The following is a 21,156-nucleotide window of genomic DNA, read 5'->3' as shown; positions in this document are numbered from 1 at the left end:
GACTCCCTGTCACGCAGATTTTGAAAGAGAATCCCTTATTAAAATTCAAGAGTGTATTAACTCTCCCACCATAAAAAATCTCATTCCCCTCACCACCCCAGCGGAAGTGTCTCTCATTATCAAAAAACGTAAACCCAGAAAATCCCCTGAAATTGATGGCATTACTAACAAATCGATTAAATTTCTGCCTTCAAACTTTATCTGCAAAATTACCAGAATCTTTAACGCACGCCGCCTACACTAACTGCTACTTCCCTACAGCTTGGAAGACTGCTAAAATAATAATGATCCCGAAACCGGTTAAAACCCATATGAATACCGATGGATACAGACCTATAAGCCTTCTTCCGGGTCTCAGCAAAATCTTTGAGAGAATTATTCTCTCAAGAATTCAGCATCATCTTAATTCGCTCTCTCCTGAGCAATTTGGCTTCAGGAAAACGCTTTCTACGACAAAACAACTCTTCCGGATCACGGAATTTGCAGGCCCGGCGCTGCATAATAGATTAAATATGGCTATCCTCATGTTGGACATGGCGAAAGCCTTCGACCGCGTCTGGCGTGAGAGATTAATCATTAAATTGATGGGATACAATTCCAAACTTGAGCTCCTACATATCCTTTACTCGTTTATCACTCAAAAGACCTTTAAAGTATGTGTGAACGATGCTTTTTTATCTGAAAAAGAAGGATTAAAAGCGGAATCCCTCAGGGTAGTGTCCTCGGTCCTATAATTTACCTATTCTACGCTACTGACTTCCCGAAAATCAACGCTTCAAATTCCATCTTGGCCTGTTATGCGGATGACACGGCTATTGCTGTGAAGTCTGCAAACATCAACCCTTCTCAATTAAATGGAAGATCACGATCAATGCAGTGTAAATCATAACTTCTACTCATCCGAAGGAAAAAACGGAATAAACCCGTAAAGAAAAATCTTCTCCTTTTCAACGAAACTGTCTCTATCGTGCGACACGCAAACTATGTAGGCGTCACCATCAATGATAAACTCACATGGCTCAGCATATTAGTAACATCAGAAATCAACCCTTGTGAGTCATAAATTGTCTCTTTCCTCTCCTAGGAAAATATTGTAATCTCGGCCTCGACAAGAAGGGTCTGATATACCTAACTACTGTGAGACCAATGCTGACTTACTCCTCTCCTGCTTGGACTGCGGCCAAACCCTCAGACAATCTTCAAGTCGTGCAAAATAATTTCCTGCGAATTGCCACAAATGCACCTTACTATGTAAGGAACTCTGTACTTCATAGCGATCTCAGCATTAAGCCCTTTATTACCTTCACAGGAGTAATGAAAATTTTTACCAGAAGCCTTCTGCGATCACCTAAATCATTTCCAGATTTTTCATTATGGAATTCTCGAGGAAGACCAATACCTGCGTCCTTTCGCAGCTTTTCTAATTTTTCGCATACAAGTTCGTGTTTCCAAAACATAACATGCACAACCTCACGCGTATACAATTAACTATGGGATGAGGCTTACAGTGGCAGTTGCGCAAGTGAAGCAAACAGTTGTTCTCGTCAGCGCCTCTTGTCATCAACGTCAGCTCAGTGGAAGAATCATACTTGTATTTAGCCAAACGACACGTCAACGCTATAAACCGAAAATGTCTCCGCTCTCCACTAGTAGCTCGCGATCGACGGTTTGGCGATCACTGAACTAAACGTTCAGAGCTAAATTTGAGAAAGCTGGCAACGAGATTTGTAAACCGTCGGAAATCACGTATAAGACAATACTATCAAACAGCGTGTCAATAAATATATAGGCATGATTTCATACTAAAGCAATAAGAAATTCGCCTTGGTTATTTAAATACTGCGGCGTTGCAAACAACCGACGCATTTCTAAGAAAGCACACCAGGGACCTATCGGTAAAGCAGCTGAGCGCTAATTGTTTGACCTGTGTTCGATTTCAGACGAACGGCTTGATTGGATCGGCGTTTTCGTGCTTCCACCCCCTGTGCAAGTTTCCTTTGGAAGATCTCCAGGAAGACTTGCCTCCTCTAGCGTGCTTTGCCATAATCAAATAAACAAAACCAATTTCTAAGAAAATATAACTTGCATCATCGGATTTCAGAACTGAAAGAAGTTATGAAATTAAATGTTCTATTAATTGCATAACTGAACGTTTAATTTTCATAATTTTAAAGCATGCATATTGCGCCGTCTAAGATTAATTTTCCCAAACCTTATACAATACTGGTTCCTTTTGTGTCACCAGTTGTTGCGTTATTTTCTTCGTTCGCGTTCCTACGGGGTTTGTGGATTTGGAGTGAATAACGACGACACTTGATGAAGTATCGAAACACACTTTATTTAGCCAATGTTAATCAGGACAGCTCCAATAACACTTTTTACAGTCGTCGGAGATCTACTATAAAAGCGTTGGAACAATCAGTGACACAGCCTTCGCACTGTCAGACAATAACGGTTACTTCACTGCAAAGCACCCGAGTCTAGCTCCCAACTCTGCTTGGTTGTTCTCGGAACTCCACGTACTCTCGAGACTCTCCACACGATACACAAGAGTATAGCTCTCGACTCAGTATCTAGGACAAAACTCGACGATGCACTAATTTGCGATGCAACTAAAAGACTCTCGAAGCACTCGACGACCACCTCGGCGCTAGACTTCGAGACACTCGCTCAATGACTGACTATCAGCTCGCTAGACGAAGCATACACACTGACTGACTGCGGACCAGCAGGGCATATATAGCTTTTGGCTTCTGTTCGAGAACATTCTGGGCTAAACCGGTAAGAATTCGTTCCAGAAGGTTCTCCATCCGGCCATGGAATATCGCCAATATTGTCGCCAAATGAGCGATTACTCGCCAAATGTGGCAACCCTGCCTTCCTTGTTCATTTTATGGCAACCCTAAAACTGCTTAAACTGGGGAAGCCATCTTACCGCGCCTGTACAGTTCGTAACAATACGTTGATAGCAATTAAGATGACTTTTTATAGTTTAAGATCGGAAACTTTTTAATCCATACATAAAGATTTTTTAACAAGAATTGCAATATTTACCAGTTATGCTCTCCTGAATTTTTTTCGAATGCCAACAGTGTTGCGCGTCAGTGTTAAAGAAGCCTTTTTTTCAAACAGTGCTGCTGCTTTCCGCTTTCTAATCGCAGAGTTTGGGAAACATTCGTACAAAACATGAAATTAAATCATTAAATTTGTATAAACTATGAAATAAAAACAAGGCAGGTGCCTATAATCGAACTGAGGGCGACGTGTATAAAAAAAAGAGGTTAGAATATATGGAGATGATGTTTCTGCAATTGCATTACGAGGAGAATGAAGCTGGGGGGAAGCAAATAAGCCACGCCACGTGAGGACAGGAAAACGCTGTCCTCACTAAGCGAATAGAGGTTCAATGTCATCTGGTATCAAGTTTTTTGCGTGTTTTCGGAATTTCGAAATGAAGATAAGAGAGGGCTAAAGGGTGTTGAATTGCTACTATGAAATAATGTCTACAATTTTCACATTTTCAGATTTCATTCTCGTGTAAAAGTCTGGTTTTACACATGCATAACTAAGTAGAATAACTTGAAATGTGTATTTGAAAACCCGTCAACAAAGACTTTTGAGTATTTTTATGGTGTAACGAGCACGAAAAAATATACATAGTTCTCATATTTTTCTTACAGTGATAATAAATGACTAATTGAATTGTGAAAGTATAACGGTAAGTAAAATAACGAAGGAGGAGTAGCTAGCTTTCCGTGCAAAACAAAACAGTTTACATTAAAGTATGATCATATTATATTACAAGTCAGTTATATTAAGTATTTAAATTCATATTATTTTCTGTTATTTAATTATAAAATTTGATGTTTAGTCAAATTTCTGGTGCAAACTTTAAACAATGTAACAATGTGCAAATTTTAACAATGTAAAATTTAAATACTTTTTTATCATTGTCCATTCAAGTTACCATTTTTAAAAAAACATAAGTAGTACTTACAACATGGAAAATTAAAGAAATACGTACATTTATAACAACTAATGTATAATTAATTTATAATTTAAGAACTTAGTTACTGCATTTTTGTTCACCATACTTTTAAGGCTAGCATGCAGTTGCATGATTTAGAAATTATTTCAATTACATAATGTAGGAAATGTAGAAATAAAATGAAATGGCTCAAGAAATAATGCAAAAAAAAAAAAAAAAAAAAAAAAAAAAGAAGAAGAAGAAGAAGAAGGGAGCGAAGAAATCGGCGGTCTTTAATTTAAATCTGATAGGAACGAAATTGGGCGTGGTTAGGTTCTGCCTCATTGGGTGAAGAGCGCGTCGATCTTTCTAAGCTGCGACTGCTAAAGGGCATGCTTTTCCCCTTTGTTTGGATTTGACGGAAGGCATCCGTATGTAAATCCTTGATTAAAAATTCCGTGGCTCTACGAGCTATTGTTTCCCAAAACACGAGAAATATTCATATATACATATTCTTCTTTACTTATTTTTTTAAATAATACCTCGTGATAACATTAGTAGCAATAAAGTGAATACTGATACAGAGAAAAAACGAGTTCCTTCGCTAAAAACATACGCAACGCTGACAAGATCATGGACCCTATAAGAAACAGACTAACCCAAACGGGTTTTCTCCCTCGTCTGAGGCGTTGCCGGCTGTCACCTTGATCACATCCTGAGGAGTAGGGACGACTTGTAGAAATTTAACATTGGTTGCCTATTGCAGCGTGTATAATTGTCAAGAAAAAGCTGGTTTTAGCGCCTCATTTAACAAATTAGAATTTCTACATATTTTATTTTTGAAATCGAGAGTGATTTTTAAAAATTTAGCATACTTATCAAGCTTAATTAACATTTCAAATAATTATAAAGCTATTGCATGATTTCAGGGCTGGATATTTTTTTTTAGCTTTTCCTATGCTGTAAGGAAATTTGTAACTACTTCTTTTAGAAAATAGCCCACCAGCGGCCGAGCGGTAAAGTCGCTGAACACTGGTAGTTCGGTCCGAGGTTCGAATCCCGCGAACGGGCTGGCTGCATGGGCGTTTTCGTGGTTTTCCCCATGTGTAACGTGTATACGAGCCAGTTTCCCTTATAAAGTCCTCCACGAAGGCATCCCTCCCTTTAGGCAGATAGCCCTCGAGGCTATGCCATAATCACACACACACACACTTTTAGAAAATAATATTTTAAATCTGAACTAATAGAAAATTTCAAACAAGCAATTATCTCTTGCAATTTTTATGCTTTTTATTGGTGTAAATAAGTAAAAAGTACTAAAATATTTAAAAACGAGTTTTTGAAAGTTTTGTTAAAAATTCTAAATTGTGCTGCTTTTTTAAAATTATAGATGCGTATTATAGCACAATTTCTGTAAAGGAATTTTATTTCAATTATATTTCATAATACATAATGATAAACACTTTTGCCTTCTTAAAAATTTTTATACATTTAATTCTAATATTAAAACTGTATTAAACCGTAATAATTAATTTTGCTTGTATTTTACAGTGATTATTATTTTTTAATTTATATTTAGTTCTGCATAAGATTTTTTTTTATTTACTGTTAATTTAATTTATTAGCCCAAAGCGGCGGTAGCCCAGAAAGGCTGTTAGTTTCGAAGCGGCATTTTGCGCTGTTTTACTATAAGTGTCCATGTCTCCTTGCAAATTGTTGTTACCAAATATTATCGCCCTGTATTATATGTAAAGAAATTAAATAATGAAGAATCTGCACGAATACATGTATGTTTCTTGCACTGTGACAAAAACGACAATATCTAGAGCCATCAAATTTTGAATAATGCAATCCTCCACCGGAACATGGGCATCTGGACGGCCGAATTTCGAATTTGTTTTAATCTATTTCATATTTTGTAAAACTTTAACGAATTTTTGATTAACAAACTCAAGTAGTTCAGAGCGAGCACTGTACGGAAAATAACAGTTTTATCTCCAGTGCGGAAATTCCAAAGATGTGCTCTTTTCAAACGTGTTTTAATGTGGTTTATGGGCGAAGAACGTGATATTCAATAAATATAGGTAACACACAAAACTTTAAAAAAAGGTTCCTTTTGGGCGTAATATAAAATCTGAGTGCTTCTAGATTTTATTTTATCTTTTTTTCCCCCTTCATTACGCTCAGAAAATTTTTTGCTCCGAATTTTATGAATTATTAAAATAACTAATCCACTTTAATGTTAATAATTTAATGATCATATAATCAAATAACTATGATCGTTTTTTAATATTATTATAGGTTGGAAAATCACTGCCTGAAAATGGTCTTTAAATTTTAAAAAACTTTATCAGATCTTGTTTAATTTTACCTTATTTATTTCAAAGCATCACGTACTATCAATCTTATTTAATTTTACTTTATTTTTACGCAAAATAAAGTTCATAAATTTTGTGCTTAGAGTTTTTACCATTTTACCAAAGTAAAGATGTTTGTACAAGAATTACGCGTGAAAGAAATGCGCGAAGTGCAGTAAAAAAGTGCTTTAATGAGATATATTAAATTCTATTTGGACAAAACTGTGGCTTTCATAATCTCATCATTATACAACGTATCACATTTAATAATTAAAAAAAGAGTTATGTGATACGAAAGCTCTAGGTTTCAGTGTTAAAGTAAACCGGATCGTCCCTACTCTTTCTTGCCGAGATATGGTTGACGCGCGCCCCGCCCACTGGATTAGTCTATCACTTCTAAGGTCTACGGACAATACGCAAGCTTCAGCATCTGATCACCGACCTTAAATAACATGCGCTATTTTTAATACAATTAAAGAACCAACTATGAACTTCCTTTCTTGGAATGAAAATCTTAAGAAAACGAAATTTAAAAGAAAAGGCGGTGACTTAGTATCTAGCTATATTACTTTGAAATTTATCTCGCAAAATCATATTCAGCCGAATATCATAGACATCCAGAATACGTTACCAACAAGAATTACCAGTTTGTATATTCGTAAGCACTAATTTCTAAAATAGTATTTTCATTAAGTTTAGAAGAACGGTGTAAGATGTCTAATATGTAAAAGCTCGAGTATTCGGAAACCTTTAGAAAAGGCCGAATACCACATGCGTGAAAACTCTGAATAGTTGAGAAGTTGTAAATTGCAATTCATGTGAGAAATAGAAATTAGTGAGACATTTAAAAATTTATCTTGGCGGATTTTTTTTTTTTTTTTTTTTTTTTTTTTTTTTTTGAGTCCAAAGTGTTTTATTCCTGAAGGACTATTGTTTTCGTTTTGCGATTTTGCATAACTGTTTTTAATTATCAAATGTGATACCTTGTATAAGTGATGACATTAAAAATATCTCAGTTTTTGCAAATAAGATTTAATAATATTATTAAAGCACATTTTATTTCATTCTGCACAATTCTCGTACAAAAATCTTTACTTTGGTAAAATTATAAAAACTCTAAACACAAAATTTATGAACTTACTTTTCTGTATAAATAAAGTAAAATTGAATAAGATTGATAGCACATGATGCTTTGGAACAAATAAGGTAAAATTAAACAAAATCTAATATTTAAAAAAAAATTATGAGCATTTTTAGGCAGTAGTTTTTTTAAAATTATTATAACATTACAAGACGATAATTTATATGATTACATGATCATTAATTATTAACATTACAAGATGATCATAAGATGATTATTTATTTTAATAATTCACAAAATTAGGAGCATAAACATTTTTGAGTGTTATGGAAAAAAAGAAAAGAAAATGTGGAAGCAATCAGATATTATATTACGCCCAAAGGGACTTTTTAACGTTTTGTGTGTTGTTTATTGAATATAATCTTCGCCCGTAAACCACATAAAATTAAATTCAACAGCAAAATCACAAAATATTTGAAAAGAGCATATCTTTAGAATTTCCGCGCTGGAGATAAAAATGTTACCATTGCTCGTTTTGAACACGTTGAGTTTGTTAATCAGAAATTCGTTAACGTTTTACAAAATATGAAATAGAGTAAAACAAATTCGAAATTCGGCCGTCCAGACGCCCATGGTCGGGTGGAGGATTACGTTATTCAAAATTTGTTGGCTCTAGATACCGGCGTTTTTTTCACAATGCGAGAAACATACATGCATTCATGCAGATGCTTCATTATTTAATTTCTTTAAACATAATACAGGGCGATAATTTTGGTGGTAAGAATTTGCAAAGTGGAACGGACATTAAAATGAATTTGCAAAGTGAAACGGACAGAAAGAAGAATTAGTTTTGAAACGGCGTTTTGCATTGTTTTTTCCGTTTCGAAACTAATTCTTCTTTCTGGGCTACCGCCCCTTTGGCTAATAAAATAAATTCACAGTAAATAAAAAACTCTTATGCAGAACTAGAAATAAATTTAAAAAAACTAATCACTATAAAATACTAGCACAATTAATTATTACAGTTGAATACAATTTTTAGCATTAGAATTAAAAGTATAAAAATTATTAAGCTGTTAAAAGTGTTTATCACTATGATGTATTATGAAATTGAATTGAAATAAAACTCCGTTATAAAAATTATGCTATAATATTCACCTATAATTTTAAAAAAGCAACACAATTTAGAATTTTAAGCAAAAACTTTCAAAAATTCATTCTTAGGTATTTTAATATTTTTTACTTATTTACACCAATAAAAAGAATAAAAACTGTAAGAGGAAATTGCTTGTTCGAAATTTTCTATCAGTTCAGATTTAAAATATTATTTTCGAAAAGAAGTAGTTACAAATTTCCTTACAGCATAGGAAAAGCAAATAAAAAAATTCAGGCTTGAAAGCATGCTACAGCTTTATAATTATTTGGAACGTTAATTATACTTAATAATATGCTAAATTTTTAAATTTCAATCTCAGTTTCAAAAATAAAAATATCTTAAAATTCTAATTTATGAAATGAGGCGCTACAACTAACATTTTCTTGACAATTTAACACGCTGCAATAGCCAATCATTGTAAGTTTCTGCAAGTTTCCCAACTCTCAAAAGGACAGCCGGGAATGCGTCAGAAGAGGGAGAAAACCCATTTCGGTTGGTCTATTTCTTATAAGGTCCATGGTCATGACAGCGTAGTCGTAAGAGGACAGAGGTGTGCAAGAGGGGGCGACCAAGAGCCGCAAAGCCCGGAATCAACCAATAACAGATGATGAAGAGGCGGGCTCTGGACAGACCGAGGAGCGAGAAAACAGTAACCCATAAAAGCACTAAATGCAATAATCAAAAACATGAAATTTACAAATACATGAAATTTACAAAAGCGAGAGAAAATGAAATTGGCAATTAAAATTGCATTAGTATAAAAGTATAATAGATTAAAATTTACAATTGAAAATTTCAAAAAAGCCACGCAGTGTTGAGATAGTTTAAGTGAGCGTGAAACAAATTAAAAGCTAAGTCGGGAAGTTAGTGTCCTTGGTGAGGTGAGCTGCATAAGGGCGAGTATTTTTATCATTAGCGAGGATCGTGTAATCGAAACAATTGAAGTTTTGGAGGTGGGAGCAACAGAGAGAAAGAATTTGTCATTCATGCTCTGTACCTGTCAACCTTCTCAATTTTAAGATCTTTCTGCAGAGTATTGTTGATAACGTAAAAATGCGCATTTCTGATTCTTCTCAGGAACTTTTTCTGCATTACTTGCAGTTTATGAATATCATTCTCAGATTAGGCTGCCCAGCCGGTTAAGCATAGGTAAACACGAGGCGAATAATTGCAGTGTAAATATGCATTATCTTTATAAAGGTCCAATTTTGAAAAGTTTCCAAGCAAAGGCGTGAGACTATTGATAATTCGCGTAGTCCTGCTAATGATTATCTTGATGTAATCGTACCATGTAAGCTTGTTGTTAAAGACAACGCCTAGATACGCAGCAGTTTTAACCATCGAGATGTTTACATTAAAAAGCTGCAAGTTGGCCTTTACTAGAGCCCTGGAATGAGGTCTTCTGATCAAAAGAAGTTGGGACTTCTGGGCATTTATTTCCACGAGCCATTTGACGCACCAGCTTTCAAGTTGCGGCATCAAAATTTGTAAGTTCTGGATGGCCCTTTCAGCATTCGTGGACATTGCTGCTAACGCGGTGTCAGCCGCGTAGCAGCCAAGAAAATAATTGTAATTTAATTGATATCTCGAAAGATCGGCCACATAAAAAAGATAAATTATAGGTCCTAGAATTGAGCCCTGGGGCACGCCTGCATTAATGGTTCTGTAACTTGAAAAATCTTTACCAACGGAGACATAGAACTTCCTGTTTTTGATGAAGGAGTCAGTAATTTCAATAATTTCTCTACCGAAGTCAAAGCAGATTAGCTTGTAAATAAGTCCCTCATGCTAGACGCGATCGAAAGCTTTCGCCACGTCCAGCATGAGGAGGGCAACACATTGCTTGTTATGAATCTGCCCTCCGGCGAACTCCGCAAGTCTGACAAGCTGTTATATGGTGGAAAGCCCTCGTCTGAGTCCGAGTTATTCCATGGGGAGTTTATCAAGATAAAGATGCAGTCTGTACAGTATAAAAATACGCTCAAAGACCTTACCTAAGCCGGGGGAAGACTTATAGGTCTGCATCCCTCTGGTTTCGTGGTATCTTTACCTGGCTTTAGAATTACGATGATTTTAGCTTGTTTCCGACATTGTGGATAGTAAGAATGCGTCAGGCAAGCAGTTAAAATGCATCTGAATCTCTTAATAATATTCAAGGGCAGGTATTTAATAGCAGCAATTAGTGACTTGATCGTGCCCCGAGTCTCTTGATGATATCTATGACCTCTTTGGGAGAAGTGAATTCAGGACAGTTCCGGACCGCGGGAGCATTTAGCCAGTTATTAACGAAGTTGTTGACTTCTCGGACAAAAATAAAGTCACAAGGGCTATCATTGGACGAGAACTGCTTCTCGAGATGATGTGCAAGAATATCAGCCCTTTCAGGGTTAATTAAAGCAATTTTATGCTCCGCGTAAATTGGCTTATTTACAGGCCAATTTCGCCGCTCGACCGGAACCTTACGAGTTGCATTTTCATAGGCGTTGTTGATGGTAACAGTGTTCATTGCAGAATCAATACAGACTTGAGACTAACCTGGTTAGCAGCGTTCTAGGTAAGTAGTTGATTAAAAAGAGACCAATCAGTCATGTTTTTCTGTTTCGATTCTACAAATTTGGTACATAATGCCAAATGTGACAATTATGGGAAGATGGTCTAACGACAAGTCCTGCCTGACTTCAAGGAACATACGGATAGAGTAGTCTAAATAATGACGTCAAGTATATCACCTCTATTTGGAGTGCTGGGAAGATAAGTATACTCAGACGGAGCGAAAAAATACACGAGATGATTTATAAAATGAATTCCAGCAATTTTTCACCGTTTCTATTGGTGCATCTGGAATTCCATTCTCGGTGTTTCGCGTTGAGGTGGCCCGCTAAAATAATACGCTTGTCTGTAGGAAGAATATCAACAAAAATACTTGGGTCCAGAACCTTATCAGGAGCATTATATATGCAGGAGAAGTATTATGTATAATACCATTAACTGGCAGAAGAACCGATACGGTGACTAACTCTTGACCTTTCCTGCGATTTTCGCCAATAAAACAAGATTGAAGTGTATTTTTAATGTAGATAGCAGCTTCCCAACCATGGTATCTTAAACTATCATATCTGTAATACCTATAGTTAGGTATATTAATGTTGTTGCAGGGATTAGCATAAGTTTCACAGATCATGGCAATATCTGTCTTATATGTTCTCAGAAAATTGAGTTCCTGTAGCTTGCTTACCTAGAACGTTGTTTGCGTTCCAAACTGTTAAGAGTGGCCTCTAGTTAGACAGTGTTTGCCCATTATCTGAATTGTTTGGGTTATTGTTATCCTGACCGGTGTTTATTTGTTTCATTTGCTGAGTGATTTGGAAACTGGCGTTTTCTATTACTGCGACAAGTCGCAAGTCTGTAAGTCGGCAAAGACATTTTTGCCCTTAGCGAGGCTGTCAGAGTATAATCCAGACGCCAAGGAGTACCTTTTGTTTTCTATCACTCTGCTGGGATAAAGCATGGCTGTTTGATTTTCTTCTTGCGGAACTTCTGACCCCCCTAAAACTGGTGTGTGGTATGAGATTCTCCACAGTCTGCACACTTAGAAGGTATATTTTTATTGCTTTTATCAGCCAATCTTTGAATGCATACTCTTGACCACATTTCACGCGTTTTCGCGTAAAGCTACATCCAAACTGTGTGTGATTAAAGCCCTGGCATTTGCCGCACTGTAACGGACCTTGTCTGCCTCTATAGTCCTTAACCATTATTTTCACGTCGCATAAATATTTTTCAGATGGATCCTTTTGGAAGCTTCAGTTTTCGTTAAGGTCACAATAAATAAGGGAAGCATAGATCTCATCATTGCATCGTCTAGTCATTTGCTTCACATCTTCTATGGTATATTTTAAGCTTTTCAGATCCGTTCGTATCTATTCTATTTCAGTATCGTTAGTTAAGCCTCGTATGACAACTTTTAAGCTGCGATCCTTAGGTAGGGTATACGATTGATGTTGCACTTTTAAATCCTGTGGCTCTGTAGCTGTCAGCGTCATTAGCTATTATTTAAGATCATTTTGTACATTTTCTCCATGGAAGGCAAATCTATGTTCGCGAATAGATTTCGTAATTTCACTCCATTTAAGGTGCCATGGTTTTATCGTGATATGGGGTATTTTAATGATTTTATCACTGTTGTTAAGATCAGCAGTTTTTACAGTATAGTTTTCATTATCTTCATGGGCTAATTTCCATATTTGGGTTATCTATGTGAGTGTTGTCTATTTTTTCAGCGATATTATTGAGCTCTGAAGTAGTACCATTAGTCTTTGGGTTTGAGACTGTAAGCATGATTTGTGTCTGAGTGTTCAGTTTAATTTTCTTGGTTGCATTTCTGTAAATTTTGTTACGAACCGTAGCCTCATCTTCTGAACTACAGTCCTGATCTAAGCTGGTTTCATTATCTATGCAATCATGTGAGTCGTTAGGATTAATAAGACTTCTAGCCCGTTTATTTTCGTCAAGCGATTTACTGGTATCCTGTGTATGAGTGTTTTTGCTGTGTACATCAGAATTCTTATTTGCAAGACTAGCCTTATTATACATTGTCTCTATCATTTCTAACATACTAAGCAAGAAATTATGCATCTTACCCTCAATATCCGAAAATACTCCATTTTAATCTCGAATTAATTCGAGATCCTGAATCTGTAATCTAACCGCATTAATTAGTCTCTCCATCGTCAAAAAGCCTATCCAAATCCTGGGGCCTTAAAGATTGGAAGCCAGCGCCCCGGAACTGGGCCCACTCGATGGTGTCCCGGCAGAAGGATGAGCTGGCGGATGTGAACAAGGCCCCTGACAGTGTAAGTTGGGCGTAACTACGCCCACGTGGCGACCAAAACCAGAAAATTCACGCGCAAAGCAAAAAATAATAATGAATAAATAAATAAATTAATGAATATACCGAAAATGTCTTTATAACTAAATGAAAATTAACGATGCACTAAGATCCAGCAACCAGGCATAAGCAATAAATGGCGTGCAATCAGACATATCGCTTTAAGTGTATCCAAAAAATGTCGCTGTTCTCGCCTGGTCTACACTAATAAGGTTATACAGCAAGTAACTATTTAATCACTGATCGCCTACGGGACTGGGTCAACTCGGAAGAAGGTAATAGGGATTTTTCAAAATACGTCCTACACGTTTTCTGTCTCAGCTCGAATCTGTAATGAGCTGGCGAATCCCCTTATTTTTAACATAAATAATAAATACCGCCTCTTCATTTCCAGCGATTTTGTAATGGCACACGCGTATTTGTTCTCTTTTTATTAACCACGCCTCCAGATTAAGATACTAACAATAATATAACAACAAGTCAATGCTGAAAGAACTAAAGTGTCGTAAAATACTTTTTGGAACAATGAAAAAGAGATTTTTAACATATTTATTAAGATCTTAAATCGAATTTTTGAAAACTAAAATCGAATTATTGAAGAAGCTACGAAATCAGTCTTTAGCTACACCTATTTTTTTTTAAACTCCTCGTCTACCCGCCCTACCTGTCAAGGACTGAGGACTGAAGACTGAGATTTTACATTAAATCTAGTTATTTTATTCCTGAAGAGACTTTTAAGCCATGAATATAACGATAACTATCTGAGAACTGCCTTCCAGACGCGAAAGTGGCTAATGAATGCCACAACAAAGGCTCGGGTACGAATCCCGGATAAGGCATGGATGTGAAATATTTGTCCCTCTTTAGGACAGAACAGTAGCCGCCTATTAGGTGAATCCGTAGTAAAATGATGCACAGCTTCTGGCCTTAGTAATGACTAAAGCCTAAAGAGCGATTTAAAAAAAAAAGATCTGAAAGCTTTCAGATTTTATATTACGTCCAAAGGAGCGTTTTGTTTTTCTAAAGTTTTGTGTGTTATGTTTATTTATCAAATATCATGTTCTTCTCATTTCAACCACATAAAATTCAATTCAATAGAAATATCATGAAATATTTAAAAATAACCTATCTTTAGAATTTCCGATCGACAATCTCGCCTGCTGGAGATAAAAAAATTTTATTCCGCACACTCTTACCTCTGATCGGTTTTAAATCGTTGTGCTTGTTAATCAAAAAGTTGTTAAAGTTTTTACAAAATATGAAATAGGTAATAAAGAAAATTCGAAATTCAAAGTTCAGGTGCCAAAGTGGCCATGTTCGGATGGAGGAATACGCTATTGAAAATTTGATGGATCTAGGTACCGTCACTTTTTAACAATGCGAGAAACACATATAAATTCCAGCAGATTTTTCATTATTTAATTTCTTTAAATATAATACAGGGCGATAATATTTGGTGGCTACAATTTAAAAGTGGTTCGCCCTTTATAGTAAAACGCCACAAAATGCCGTTTTCAGTCTAATAGTCCTTTTGAGCTGCCGCCTCTTTGGGCTAAAAACTATCTGAGAAATGAATATTGCTATCTTTCAAAGCTGAAGCACCTAACGTATAAAGTAAAAACTTTCAGAACAACTTTATTCAACTGTATACTTTTCTGTTTCCAGCTTTACGTTTTTTTGAAGAAAAAATAACAGTATTTCTTTTAAGAGTTTGTGTACTTTGTCGCTACAAAGAGCTTTCAATAAAAATAAATAAATAAAAAATCGTGTTTGAAACATTCAGGAAAGCCAAACTAAATAATTTTTATTTTTCAGCGAGCAAAGCTTTCTGTGCAAATAGAAATTGCATGCAAAATAGAAATAAATTATCCTCATTTAATTTTTTATCTGAGCTGTCCGATAAATGTACTGGAACATTATGCTAGATTTTTACAATTTGTTTGAAATCATTAAAGATATTTTATTGGATTTAATATTATTTTGTTTTTTTCCTTTGAGAGAAAAACGATATTCAATCCAGTAAAATTCTTATTTCCATTACGCACCTCGATTTTCGTTCCGGATATTTTTCAAACATTTCTTCTTTCTCTTGATATTTGCTTATCGTAATGGCGAAAGAGGAAAAGAATTTGTTTTGTTTGTTTTCATAATTTTATTTTGTCATTAGGTTGCCGTTGATGACTCAATAATGTGAAAATTATTATTTGAATATAAAAGTTGGAATTTATTTCAAATAAAGAAAGATATGTGAGTTAAAAATTTTTTATTAATCTTATGGCAATATTCGAAGCAAAGTACTTTTAAGCGAAATACGTAATACTGAAAATTTCACAATTTCATTCGTAGCTTTCAATTAGTTGATATGAGAAAGTTTCGTAATAAGTTTTTAGCCCAAAAGAGCGTTACCCGCATGGGCTATTAGTCTCGAAACGGGATTTTGCGTCATCTTTTATAAACGGAGAATTAGTTTTCAAATTGTTGCCACCAAATACGGTCGCCCTGTGTTATTTTGACAGAAATTAAAATAATGAAGAATCTGCATGTAAGCATGTATGTTCCTCGCAATATGAAAAAACAACAGTACCTGGAGCGATCAAATTTTTAATAACGTTATAAGGTATTTCTCCCGCCTTCCTAGCGTGCCTTCGTGGTGTAGTGGTTCACGCTGGGCCGGTACTCCATAGGCCCGTGGTTCGATTCCCGGCGAAAGCGTTACTAATTTTTCACCTGGGGGTCGACGTAGAGAATTCTGCGAAGCTACTGGCTAGGATTTGTACCTAGGCAGTCTCGGCCACGGGGCTATAAAATTTATGAACTTGGTTGTTCTGAAGGCCCCGGGAAAGGTGACTTATTGGCCGGCCTCGGTGTCTGCCATATCCTGAGCGGTTGGATCCGTAGCCGGGGATTCCCTCCCCGGTTTTCTGGGTAATGGCCCTCTGCGACGGGCTCGCCCATGCGAGTGGCAGGAGCAATTGACGACCAGTGCTGCCTGGTGTCATCCAGGTGGTGCGCTGCTCCCCTGGAAGGGTAATAGTGGAGGTTGAACCTCCACGAAGTGCCCAAAGGGGGAGTGGAACTGTAGTGTGATTGAGTTCACGGAGCTGGAATGCCCAATTCTTGTTTGTTTGCCTGCTACGAAAAAATACCTAATGTCTCTACAGTGGCGCCCGAACAGGGACACTGTAGAGACATTAAGTATTTTTTCGAGTATTAAGTATTTTTCGTATTATTCGCCGGGAATTGAACCACGGACCTCTGGAATACCGGCCCAGCGAGCAGAACCACTACACCAGGAAGGCGGGAGAAGTACCTTATAACGTAGTTCTCCACCCGAAGATGTATAACTGGAAGTCCGAATTTTGAATTTTATGTTTCATGTATTGTAAAACTTTGCAAGGTTTATCCTAAGTTCATAGCAGTTATTTTTAAGTTTATGCACCTTTTCTATCTCTCCTAATTTGAGCTTGCAATTCCTTACCGGAATGAGTTTTTAGAATGGCATTTAATGCAAATATGAAGGTGTAGTATTTAAGTCGAAGTTACAGAATTTCTGAATAGCGCGCGTTTTACTTTTGGCTACGTCTCTCTAAGCTGTTACGACGTTCGACAGTATAACGCGACATTGATAGCTTCGCTAGCTAATTCGATATTTAGGTGCCGGCTAGTTTAGTTTTGTGTTAGCTTCGGCTAAAATCTCTTTATCTAGTAATTAGTTAGTTCTTATACTTTTGAGTTCAAGTCCATGTGGAGGTTTTGCTGTTTGCCCTGAGAGAGGAGCCGACTATCTGTATTTGGAGCAATAAAGGGTAATTAGCCTTTCTTTAGTTTACGTTTCTAATTCTGAGCTTAAACGATTCTTCGCTTAGCTGTTCACTAGGGTCCTTCACACTTAGTTAACAGATCACTACTATTAACTAGTTAGATAATAATACACTATAACTTAAATGAATTTTTGATTAAAAAATTCAACGATCTGAAAGCGAGCAACAATGTAGGGAATAAAACATTTTTATCTCCAGCGCGCGAGACTGTCTATCGGAAATTCTAGAGATATGCAGTTTTTAAATATGTTGTGATTTTGCTATTGAATTTAATCGTATCAATCAATATTTATACACCCCTTCTGCGTCCTACATGACACAACTGAGGTTAGGTTAGGTTAGGTTAGGTAATTTAATTAAGGCAAAGCCTCGAGGGCTATCTGTCTAAGGGGAGGAATGCCTTCGTGGAGGACTTTCTAAGGGAAACTGGCTCGTATACACGTTACACATGGGGAAACCAACGAAAACACCCATGCAGCCAGCCCGTTCGCGGGATTCGAACCTCGGACCGAACTACCAGTGTTCAGCGACCTTACCGCTCGGTCGCTGGTGGGCTCGACACAAGTGAGGGAACCGTCTCCTTCTGAGACACCTCCATATTAGGCAGGGGTGGGCTCACCTGCTGTGAGCCACAAAACCAATTCAACTCAGTAGGCTGGAGTTCAACTCAGTGGGCGACAAACTCCAAAACTTAGCCGCAGCCCATTATTAATAAATTTAACTTAAGAGTCTTTAAATAAATTAGCCTCAGACGACATAACTCCAAAAACCCTCCGCTTATTAGGCTGGGCCCGAGGCGTCACCACTCCCTGTTCTCGGCTTTTCAGCGGAGGCGTGACCTGATCAGCTGATGGACTTGACTGATCGTTTAATGCTCCCATCAGTACTACGCGGGCAGTAACTCTGGATTTTCAGCATATTTCTCTCCGGTGCCAAAGGATGGCGCCACTTTCTCCAATAGAAGCGAACTGCTTCTGGAGGCATTTCTTCTCAGGAACCATAGAGAACGTAAATGCCTGGTAAAAGACCTCATTAGGTCTGAGTACCAGTTTTAGGACAAGGATACGGATACGAAGGTAGCGTGTCACACCAGGACATTAGCTAGAAAACTCGGTGCCGTCCCACACCAAGCTACAGAACCATCTGTTCTACGACTTACGCTAAACCTCCGAGGTCAGGCCGTATAAACGTTCCACCCCCGAGTTCTGAAACCTCCAGGTTCGTGGTGTTATACCCCCGTGGCCGCGACTGCGTAGGTACAGATCCTAGCCAGTAGCTTCGCAGAGTTCTCTACGTCGACCTCCGGGGGGGGATTTGATTGTATGTGGCGAAAGTGCGGAGAGCATAATATTTTATAAATAAAGCTAACACACAAAATTTTAATAATAAAAACAAAACGAAAAAATTTTGCAAGTGGTCTTACAAAGAAATCTGAACATTGATATGAGAATATAGAACTAAGAAACACTGAAAAAATAGAAAATTGTGTTCCAATACTTAAAACACCGCATCGTTAATTCTAAACATATGCCGCTATGCTGATGTTAAAATTTTTATAATTTTGCAGTTGAATTGTATATGGCGTAGTGCGAAGTAAATGGCGCTTAATTATAAAGCTACAAAGAAATAGGTTAGCAGACTGGTAGACTGCGACCTCAGCGAGAGCTTAAAAAACCTTAAAAATACTTTTGGGCGATCATTAAAGTCTGAACCCTTTCAGATTTGTTCTTCATTTTTTCATTGTTGATTTATTTAGAAAAGTACTTACTTTAAACATTTTGCATTCATGACCCCTTATATCACCGAGATTTTTTTGGAACCTAGATATTAAATGTAGAATAAGGGTATAAATATAATTATTTTCTCATAAATAATTTATTTCTTTGGAAAACAATGTGCGAGTGAATAATGTAGTTTTAAGCCTTATGTTTTAAGTATGTAAAATAGTTGAAATATAATTCCGTTTTCATTTGATGAATATGCTTCTTTTTTTATGCCTAGAAATTAAACATTTGGTGCACAGTATTTGACATGCCTGGACCTGAAATATCTCCGATGTCTTTCAGCGTTGAACATTTCGATTTAATAAGCGTTAAAGCTGAAAATATCGTTTCACATAAGTATGTAGTTGCTGAATGACATTTAATGTCATTCCAGAAATTGTGGGAATTTTAGTTTCAGCTGCAAATTTGATCAAGAATCTTTGTGGAAACTCGGACTTTTAAGTTTCAGTCACGCAATAGCTCAACAAATTCCTTTCGGGCTTAATTATGGCAGATGATTAAGCTCAGTAATGTCAATTAATGTAATTTTTTTAAAAGTCTCATTAATCCAATTTCTTTAAATTCGTGAATCGGGATTAAATTTTCGAGACCCCATTTGAGTCGCGACCTACAGTTTCAGAAACACTGATCGAGAAGTTTTTAAAATTAGGTTTCAGTATCTACCATTTAAAAATTGAAAATAAAATATTTGACGTGGACACCACATGACGTCCTTCTACTACCTATTAAATTCTACATTTTTTGTTGCACCTCATTTAAACTTATTTCCTGGAATTTCATTAGAGATCATTAGATTTTAATTCAATCAATTCAGTTCTGACATCGATGCATGGCATCTGACATCGATGCATCGATACACAAAATTTCAAGTTATTTATTATACATAAAACCTCAATTCTCATTAAAAATTGTAAAATGGGGGAAAACCATAAACTACAGTCTAAAACAGTTAAAGGAAATTATATTTAGAGTTTCCAGCCAAAACAAACATGTAAGAATAAAGTCTGGACTCACCGAGCCGGATAACAGAGTGGGAATATATATTTGGTGTGCCCGATTACAATGAAAGTAGGAGGTGTACAACTCGATATTATAGCAGTCTGATATACAAAATTTCAACGTTCTGAGGTTCATTTTTGAGTCACGCGAGATACACGCGTACGTACGTACAGACGTCACGAAAAAATCTCTTCTCAATCCATCTTAGATGCATTTTATAATCCGTTTTGGAAAAAAAGAGTCCTCTATTTTATCTGTACGTGCAGATGCCACGCAAAACCATCTTTCAAATGGATTCAAGAGCCGTCAAAATGCATATTTTCCTGTAAATATGATACCCGAAATTTTTCAGGATTACAGTACTTCCTTTACCTTCGTACAAGGAAGTAGTAGTAGTAGTAGTAACGGAGGACGGGGGCACCATCCCTCCACCGTTAAGGTTAACCGGCAATAGTACAAGGAAGTAAAAAGTGCTCTACTAAACTCAGTGGCGTAACAGCCGTAGTGGGCCACGGCCTGCAGTGTCCCCAAATCTGCTTTCTTGATTTTGGGCCCTGGAGTGCGTCAGCATACGCCCTGGACAAGTGGTCAGCTTGTCGCAGGACCCCGGTGTTTAGTCCCCAAGCGAACTTGGAACTCATTTTATCGACTCATTCAAGGGATGTAAGGCTGAGTCAGCCTTGCTCTTGGGGGGGGGGGATCGAATCCCGGACTTAAGGTGCAGCTGCCCGACGCGCTAGCCACCGCGCCACCGGCCCTCAAAAAGTGTCTAATCTCTTCAGATTTCTTATACGTCATGTAATAAAGTCTCGATCCGTTTAAAACGGAGCATTTTGAGAATACATACTTAACATATTTTTAGTGCCAAATTAGCCACCTCCGTAAACTAAGACAAAAATTATGAAATGGATTCATAATTATTTTCCCTTGCAAGTATTATTTCCTCCAGAAAAAAAGGGCTTTTTATTTGTGTAAATAAAACAAGACTTTATATTGTTGAGTGCATACGGGTTCGTAACACATTAACACAGAACCAGTGACAGCTTGATAAAATGTATTTTTGCGAAAAGATATGCTTTGCAGATCTAGAACTTCCCACTCAC

The 21,156-nt window shown here is 36.8% G+C and overlaps 1 protein-coding gene across 2 annotated transcripts in view; it reads left to right on the top strand.

The window, feature by feature from the left end:
- Positions 1-21,156, top strand: part of LOC118195197 (voltage-gated potassium channel subunit beta-2-like) — a 610,691-nt gene that overhangs the window by 445,449 nt on the left and 144,086 nt on the right. The gene's annotated exons all lie outside the window — the stretch shown is intronic.

This window comes from Stegodyphus dumicola, chromosome 11, assembly GCF_044657685.1.
Source record: "Stegodyphus dumicola isolate Sdum_Otavi_A_Nest chromosome 11, ASM4465768v1".
Lineage (NCBI taxonomy): Eukaryota > Metazoa > Arthropoda > Arachnida > Araneae > Eresidae > Stegodyphus > Stegodyphus dumicola.
Note: the sequence above shows the minus strand (reverse complement) of the source record. Positions and strands in the feature narration are given on the sequence as shown.